The sequence below is a fragment of the Micromys minutus genome, assembly GCF_963924665.1.
Source record: "Micromys minutus genome assembly, chromosome: 13".
Taxonomy (NCBI): Eukaryota; Metazoa; Chordata; class Mammalia; order Rodentia; family Muridae; genus Micromys; species Micromys minutus.
Genome location: NC_137982.1, coordinates 52,522,510 through 52,531,923, shown reverse-complemented (window position 1 = coordinate 52,531,923; position 9,414 = coordinate 52,522,510). Strand labels below are relative to the sequence as shown.

Here is a 9,414-nt window from a genome sequence, read left to right as displayed (position 1 = left end):
ATGTAATGTGTCAGAGATTTTTTTAAGGAGTGTCTGTGGTGTCAGTGTGACATTCAAGTGCTTGGTCCCTCCTTTATCCATTCCCATATCTACTGTACATGCATTCCAGACACACCTGCTGATTTTCCTTCCCATACCGCAGTGTCATTGACATGAAGATGATGGCATTTATAAGCCTGTGTCCTTTCTCCTTACTCTAGAATGGGGAAGTATGTGCCTTTTCTCTTCTGCTTACCAGAATGTGCCTAAACACAAAAATGATGGATCTAGCCACAACTTACTCTACCTGCTTCCTTCACTTGAGCACCTACTCAGCCACAATCACCACTAGAAAACTGATCTAGTCTAAAATCTGCAACTTGATTCACTTAAAAAGGGTTCATTAGTATCCATAGTAAAAAGTGTAACATGCATCTGATTCTATCATTATTCTGTCCATTTAACACTTTATAAGGGCATCATAGATCATGTGATGGTTTGAGGAATGAACCCCCAGAGACTTATATATTTGAATACTTGATCATTCCTTGCCACGAGTGTCAGTAGTTGAGAAGGATTAGGAGGTGTGGCCTTATCCAAGTAGGTATTGCCTTCTTGGAGGACCGTTATCACTGGCAGTTTGTTGTGGTGCACTGTGTGAGAGTTGTCTATGTACATTCACTTGTCAATTGCTGTACCTGCAGAAATCTGAGTACTGCCAGGATTTGGAATTTTTATTTTATGAATCATCACCTCCCTCATATTATATAAACATTCACCTTCCTCATTTGTTGACTGGCTTAATAAAAAGCTGAAAGGGAAAGGCAGAAGTTCCAGGCCGAGAAAGGATCTCAGGAAAAAGAAATCAGCAGTGGCACATAGAGATGGTCAGAGATAAACATCAGCAAAAAGGTAAAGAACTAGCAACATGGCAGGATGTCTTTGTTTTAATCCCATGTGGGGCACATGAAGCTGCTTCAGATTGTCCATAGCAGATGACTGTGATTTCTCATGAATTCTGCCAACTAAAGATAGTTTATGTTTGAAATTCTGGGGACTCTTAAAAAATGCCAGAGCATCATTTTTAATAACTGAATAGTATTCCAATGTATACCATGTTTTCTTCATCCATTCTTAAATTGAGGAACATATAAGCTGTTTCCAGTTTCTGACTATTGTAAATAAAGCAAGCACTTTAATGGTATATAGAAGCATCTTTTGGATATATGCCCAGGAGTGATACCACTGGGCCTTGAGGTAGAACTATACCTAGATTTCTGAGGACCAGCCAAATTGATTTCCAAAGTGGATGTACACGTTTACACTCATTAGCAATGAAAAAGTGTTCCCTTTTCTCCACATCCTTGCCAACATGCGCTACTTCTTGAGCTCTTGATCTTAGCCATTCTGATCAGTGTAATATGGAACGTCAGAGTTGTTTTGATTTGTATTTCCATGACAACTAAGGCTGACAAAATTCTTTAAGTGCTTTTCCACCATTCAAGATTCCTCTGTCTAGAATTCTGTTTAACTCTGTACCCCATTTTTATTGGGTTATTTGGGTTGCTTGTGTCTAACTTCTTGAGTTCTTTGTAAATTTTGGATATTGCCCCTCTGTCATATGTAGGGTTGGTGAAGATCCTTTCTCAATCTGTAGGCTATTGTTTTGTCCTATTGATAGTGTCCATTGCCTTACAGAAGCTTTGCAGTTTCATGAGGGCCCATTTATCAACTGTTGATCTTAAAGCCTGAGCCACTTGTATTCTGTTCATGAACTTTTCTCCTGTACAAAAGTTTTCAAAAGTATTTTACACTTTCTTTTCTGAGATTTAGTGTATCTGGTTTTATGTTGAGGTCCTTCATCCACATGGAAGTGAGTTGTCTGGAAATTAGCAGGTTAACTGTGGCAGCTCAATTCACTCTCAAACACTTCACAGATACACCAGCAATCCAGTTCGGTAGAGTTGGGAGAGCAAACATGAATCAGCAGTGGTAACACTACCTAGACGAGACAGCAAGGCCTCAGCCTTGGATAGAGTCAGTAGAGGGACCAGGAGGGACACCAGGAGAAGCTCTCAGCTATGCCTCTCTCAGGGAAGTAAAGGTCAATGGAGACATGAAACCCACAAGCATTTACAGCTAGCTCTATAAGCAAGCCAAGTTCAACCTCTGTCACTGTCCTGCAAGTTCTATTATACCCTTCATGGGTCTGGTCTCAGCACCTCCCTTGCCTCAGCAAGTGTTTTGCCTCAGCACGAGCATCCAATCTTCCTGAGTCTGCAGAACTGACAAGAAACTGCAGCATACCACTAGAAGATTTTTGGTGTGTTTCTCTCTATGGTGTCCTGACCAATGCAGCTAACCTACACAGTGAAAGACTGACCAATACATGTGTGTTGTTAACAATAAACCTTTTATCACATGTTCTTTTATATGCTAGCCTTAACAGAACATCTGTTTTCCTGTGTCTGCTTCAGCTAAATGTTCCTTCATTAGTCAGCCTTAGTCTTTCATACCTGCATTCACTGTAAAAAAAAAAAAAAAAAAATGATCCTTCATGTGTTTGCCCCAGCAAAACACCATCCCACTGACTTTCCAAAGAACCCTTAAGTTTCTACTTCATGTTCCCCCTGGTTTTGCCCCTCATTGCTGCTGGTTCCTGCTATTGTGTTTGCTGTTTTGCTGCTTTTGCTGAATTGTTGGATTGCTGATTGCTGAATTACTGGCCGGAGATACCCTCACCATGATGATGGACTTGCTCCTAGAAACTTGACATCCCTAACCAACAGATAGTGCCTTTCCTCTTTAACCCTCTTTCTCACTTATCTAGTATTGAAGGATTTGAAGGGATTGGTGTGGAAAAGGGTGGTAGATATAAAAACCAAATAAAGTAGTAAGAAAGTATGGCTATACTTCAGAGTGAAGCCCTAGTGATTCTACCATTTTCTGTTGCAAGAAAACAGAGTTAAAAATATTTGGAACAGGAAAAATATGTTCTTGATAGCAATTTTAATTTTTGTTTATTTTTTTATTTTTTTTTATTTTTTGAGGACAGGAGGACATCAGTGAACATGGTCAAAACATGATATGTAAAACTCAAAATACACACACGCCTACTTTCTCTCTCTCTCTCTCTCTCTCTCTCTCTCTCTCTCTCTCTCTCTCTCTCTCTCACACACACACACACACACACACACACACTCACACAAACACCCTCTCTCTCACACATACACACAAACACACACACACTCACACACACACTCTTTCTCTCACACACACACACACACTCACACACACTCTCTCTCACACACACAGTCACACACACACTCTCTCTCTCACACACACACAAACATACACTCTCTCACACACACACACACTCATACACACATACACTCTCTCTCTCACACACACACACACAAACACACACACACACACTCTCTCTCTCTCACACACACACACACACACATTCAGTGTCTCTCCATTATTGTTGTTGTCACAGTTCCCCTTCCCACTGACAGTGACAGTGACATTTTTCCTTTCTTCCTGCGTACTTCATCTCAGTTTACTAATTAGCTATTCTATAAAAATAGAAATTGATACTTATTTCATTTATTGAATAGTTTTGGTCTCTAAAAGTAGAAGATTGAAAAGTTTTACAATTTTCTAGGAAATGTGGATTTCCTTTGCATGGTGATTTATTTTGGGCTAACTCTTAATAAAGAACAATCTTTCCACACTCCCCGACCCTGTTACTTGTGGATAGAATGCCAGATCCTATTGTGTCCTCACAGCCACAGACTATTTTTTAACCAATTCTTCCAGCAGAATTATAAAAATTCCATTTAGTGTTAGAAGCAAAATCATTTAACAACTGAATTTTTTTCTTTATATATTTTGCATTGGGCATGTAAAAAAGAAATGATGTTATTTAAGCAAAAACTTACAAAAATGTCAATGCAAATAAAATTCTACTCTCGAAATATACCGTGAGGATAATTACATAAACATAAACTCTTAAAGTTTGGGGGTAACATTTTTGTTATTTAAATAGGTGTTTTTCCTCATATAAGGAAGGATGTGTTCATGAATAAATTGCATCTACATTGTATTACCATGGCTTTGTGTGCAACCCAGCCAGTTTAATAAAACCTACACAATAGAAAACAAAACCTAAAAATGTTTTGTAGGAAGAACTTTGTGTGCTCTAAGAGGTCTAGGCTTATCTCTTCCCAAGGCTCATCTGAGGCTTCAACTCACCTTTTATTGCTCCATAATTACTTTGATCCTCTGAGTTTTATGGAATTAAAGATTTTTTTAAAGTTGTGTCATATTCCTTTCAGTTTAATTTCAACCTGTGTTGGTAGTGCACTGTCTCCTCTTTTGTGATTCAGGACTTGCTAAGGAAACTTGCTCAGATTCGACCCAGGAAAGTTAATTGCAAACCAGGGTAGCTGCACCTGACCCATATCAGGAAAAGAGCATGTCACAGATGAAAGAGCCCGGCCTCTGTGTCTGCATACCTGGTCAAGTTTCTACTCCGTATGACCTTGAACAAGTGCTTCAGTTGTCTGGTTCTGACTTTCCTTACCTAGAAAACAAAGACCTCGATTTACAGAATACAGTATTTCTTCCGGTAGCAGAATCTAGTATACCACACCAAGTTTTCCAAATGTGATATGATCTACTCACTGAAGTTCCAGTCTCCATGAAGGGAAAATGTCACCTTTGTTACAAGCTTCATCCAAAGATGTCAATATACAGAGAAGCATACAATTGAATTAGATGCTGTAAGAGATAATAAATAACCTTGTCTTTGAGGAGAAGAGTAAACATAAGCTTGCAAGGCAATTAGGTACAAGAAGCAAGTAAATGAAGGATAAATTCTTCAGCACAGACTACAAGATGCAAAGTAGCAAGAAAGCCAAGAAGTGTCAGGAGTAATGAGTCAACAAAATTTCCTAGAGGTAACCATGAACCAGGAGTCATTAGAGATAAGGGCTGCACAGTGAAAGGGGGTAAGGTATTGAGGACTGAGGAACAAGTTATAAAATTTCAGAGTCTCTGCCATTCAGAAAGGTAAAACGTAAAGTGGGTGTAATGGTCTCCATGGACTCACTTGCATTAAGATCACCTTTGTAGAAAGTACACAGTAGGTACCCAAGTACATATTGGTACCTTTATCATCTCTGATTTCATGATATGGTGGCTTCCAAATGCTCTCCCAGAGCTAACTAGAAAGTACCAGTTAGAATACATATTGCTTACTCAAATGCTATTTGTTTAGTTTACACTTGGCTTTTCCTCTATGATTGCCATGATGCTGGGTGTGGCATCAGCAAGTCACTGTCGGCAGAACCCTTCCCTTGAGACAGATGCTTCCAGCTTTCAGTTCTGGATATGCCTTAGTTCTGTGACAGCAGCAATGTAACTGCTTCAACAATTAAACCAATTCTAATTCTCTTTTTTTTTTTTTTGGCCCCATTAAATTAATATATTTTGTTACTAGTCATCACGAGAAACATCTGCCTCCAAATGTCAGTGACAGAGAACAAACCTTGGGTCTCATGAACACATGACATGCTGTCTACCCATGAGATATCTACCCATGCCCAGTACTATTTCAAAAGTGAAGACAAGTGCTCACTTAGAATTAGAAAGTACCAGATGCATCTTCACATCAGAACAAAAATCTATGAGTATATCTGCATTTTGAGGAACTTTCATTAATAATAGTTACATATGTCATAAGTGGAAGCTGACAAATGAGGCTAGAGAGAAAGCAGGTGACTAACTGCCCCAGCACTGCCATGGAAAATCGGGAAGATCTACTTTGGCCGGAATGATGGCATATGCATGACAAGGTGTAATTCCAAACTCTGAAGACATATAAATGTTAAACCCACTTAATCATGACCTAAATTGGAATTAGAAGTACTGGAGAAACGTAAATTTACATTGCAAAGGGCCTAAGAAGTTCAGGTACTCACATGAGGCCAAAGGAGAAAAACGATTAGGAAATCCAGACTTAAGAAGCAAGGATTCAATAATAGTCTTACTTCCCAAAATTTATTGTATATTTCAGTGCAAGGCCACGTGCTATACCTTAACAATGTCACAATGTCCCCAAGACCCACATTTTACCTTTCTTCCTCTAGTTTGCAAGCTACCAACACATGACAGAGCTGCCCAGCTATTATAATAGAACAGAAGAATGAAATGGAAATTTCTGTTTTCTTTGGAGACTCAGTTGTGTCCCTTGATGACTTTTCCGGAAGCTTTCTTATGAGAGGGTATTTTTGCTGAAGCAGACATGGGAGAGGATGTTTTGCTGAGAACAGAAGAGTGGTTTGTTTTGTTTTGTTGTTTTTGTTTATTTGTTTGTTTATTCTCCTGAAAGCTACTTGGAAAGCTGCATGTGATGCTTGGCTACAGCAGACACTTAAGAAAATGTGTAAATTTGAAAAAGGGTATAGATGTAACTCAGCGGATGGTGGGTGACGCTGTATGGCATTGGTTCACCTTGCCACTCTGCTGATTGTTTATAATAACTTCTTAAAGAGAAATGCACCAAAGAATGTCTGATGGTGTTGCAGCAGTGTTTGTTGTTGTTTTATTTTGTTTACTCCAGCAACAGAATTTATTATGCAAACCAGTTTGAGAAAACTCAGGTTTTGGCCATGATCTTCTGCAGGAGAACCTTTGGGCTTTTTGTTTGTTTGTTTTTTCAACATGTCCCCTACTTATAGCTGAAGAGGTAGATTACAGACTGAAGCCCAAGTTACATCACATTTTCTGTGCACTTCTTCATTATCTTAAGGTCACAAAGGGTGTGATTTGGACACAAATCTTATAAAGAAAAGCTCAATGATTTGATTATGCTCTGTGATGCTCATCTAACAGTTATCACCTCCTTACCCAGCTGCGAGGGGGAGCATCTTCTGATAGCCAGAACTGAGTAGAATGGCATAAAAATGTGAGCCTGGGAGAAGAGTCTAATCCTGTGGATGGAAACAGGAGCCCTCCTGTGGTCCTCCTGCTAAGGCAGGATTTCCTCCTGTGGGTGGAATTCTCCTGGTTGCTTAGCAACCGGTACTGTTCCTTATCATGAGCAGTGTTGGGAAGGGAGGCCTCCACTTTGCAAATGGAAGGACAGAATTCTTCAGAGCTGAGGCAGAGGTAGTCTTTGGGCAGAGGTGAGTGACCTTATTCTTTCCACATCTGGGAATGTAAGCTCCTGTACCTCATCTGGGATGTGCCTCATTCTTCCCATCAGTTCCTTGCCTGGATTCAGATGCAAAGTTCCTCTTCATATTTCCCTCAAATCAAATGACACTTAGCTTGAGAAACACTGTGCTCAAAACAGCTCTGGGACCACTTCCATGTTAATGAAGCCATTTCTTCTTAAGTCTGCTCCACTCCCTGGCTGCCTCAGTGGAACATGGACAAAGGCTTGCTTAGTTTCCTCACCCAAAGAAGATACAAGAGGAAGGGCATTCCCTGGACCTATCTGCCAGACTCTGTATGCTAGACTTTCCTCAGTTTAAGCATCTTATTCTGGCTACAAGGTTCCCCAAGGTGTCCCTACTCTGTCTTTAAGGCATGCCAACTCCTCTAAGGCCCTCGGTCTGTGAGCTTATTCTTTTGACTATTCAAAAAGAAAGTTCTGCATTAATGGCCTCCCCTTCTGGACATTTAGCCCTTAGATGCTGAGAAAGTGGGCTGAAGGCATAGATCAATTCACGTTTAGAGGTTCTTGACATTAGGGTCACACTTGATCATAACTTTCAGCCCCACTCCCTTTTTGGCTGTTTCAAGGCTTCTATTGCCTTCTCTAAAGGGAGCCTATGGGTAACTAAGAACTTTACATTCAAAGTCTTCGATGCAATATTGGAAATTGCCATTGGCCACGAGTTGCAGTATCAAAACATGTGTTTGATACCTACCTGTGGCACATCAGTGCACTAGGGATAAACCGGTTACTTCGAAGCCCATTCCCACAATCACCACTGTCCCACCAGAGGGAGTGGCATTCAGTGGTAACCTCTGGCTTGCTCATCAGCAGACTTTCCACCTTACTGGCAATTTCCTGAGGGATCCCTTTGGCAATCTGTATGGTAAACTTTGCTCCAACTTCCTTGGCTTTGATCAACCAAGAAGCAGATAAGTCAGTCACCACTACTGAGCAGGTCCCAATGTTTTGGTCACGAGCAAAGTGACTATTCCAACTGGCCCAGTTCCACACATGAGACCTTGTTACCCAGGGAAACTGATGAACCTTGATGGTAGGCATAGATCCCCGCAGAGAAAGGCTCAATCAGGGTCCCTTCTTCACAGATGATACCATCAGGAAGCTTGTAGCAAAAGTCAGCACTGTGCTTGTAGAAGGCACAGAGGTTCCCATCATCCAAGGGTGTGGCACAGAAGAAGATTGTTGAAGTCTGATTGTATCAGCTGATCGTTCGGTATTCATCTATTTCTTGGGGAAGCCAGGCTCAATAGCAACCCAGTCTCCTGGTTTTAGATGTTTCATCGATGTTCCTACTTTTGTGACTTTTCAAACAGCTTCATGCCCAAGAACCATTGGCTTTTTCACAACAAAATCTTCAGTTTGGCCATGCTCCAAGTAGTAAACATCCAAGCCACAGATTCCCCCACCAAATGCATCTTTAGTAACACATCATTTGGGCTCAGCTCAGGGATTGGGTAGTTCTCCAGGCTATTGTCTCCAGGTCCGTGAACCACCAGGGGCAGGTTCTCACACTTAACTGGAGTTTCCATTTCACTCTCTTGCTTTGAGGTGTCAGCTGGACCCTGCGGGAACTGGTTGCAGTGGCTTCTTGATGCTTCTGCAGATTCAAGCGGATTGGCAGAGCTTGGAAGTTTCTTCTGGACGGAACTGCCACTGCTGATTTGTGAATGGTGTTTGCAAGTGGATCAAGCTTAACACTGCTGATTCGTCTGAACTCAACTGCTGATAACACATAACAAGAACAGTAGTTTTCTATACCTCCTGTGCCTTATTTAGTTCTGTTGCAAGGCAACGGTATCACTGAATCTTAGGCACAGTCTGACTCCCTTTGTTATCCTGTGAAGAGACGTCACTACATTGTCCCATTCTACATGCAGTCTGTCCACCATCTCTTTCAATCCTTTCCTATTGTTATATCCAAGTCCTTCCTGAAACCACCTATTGATGAGCACTTGCCATGCCTTTCTCTACTTGTTGGCTATAGCACTTTGTCTCAAACTTTCATCTCCCTTTCTTGACTTTTTTTAATGTCCTCACCTTACTGCAGTTTCCCTTCTTGCTAGCTTTAGTATTCATTGACTTCCTCTAGATTTTACTCTTTCTTGAACTGAACAATTATTAAGTTGGTGAGATTTTTGTGCCAAATTAGTATATTTATTTCCCTTAACTTATAACCAGGCTCTAGT

At 40.7% G+C, this 9,414-nt stretch overlaps 1 pseudogene across 1 annotated transcript; it reads right to left on the bottom strand.

The window, feature by feature from the left end:
- Positions 1-7,722: 7,722 nt before the first annotated feature.
- Positions 7,723-8,757, bottom strand: LOC308429202 (sorbitol dehydrogenase-like; annotated as a pseudogene). Its single transcript has one exon. The product of its transcript is annotated as a sorbitol dehydrogenase-like (transcript).
- Positions 8,758-9,414: the final 657 nt, after the last annotated feature.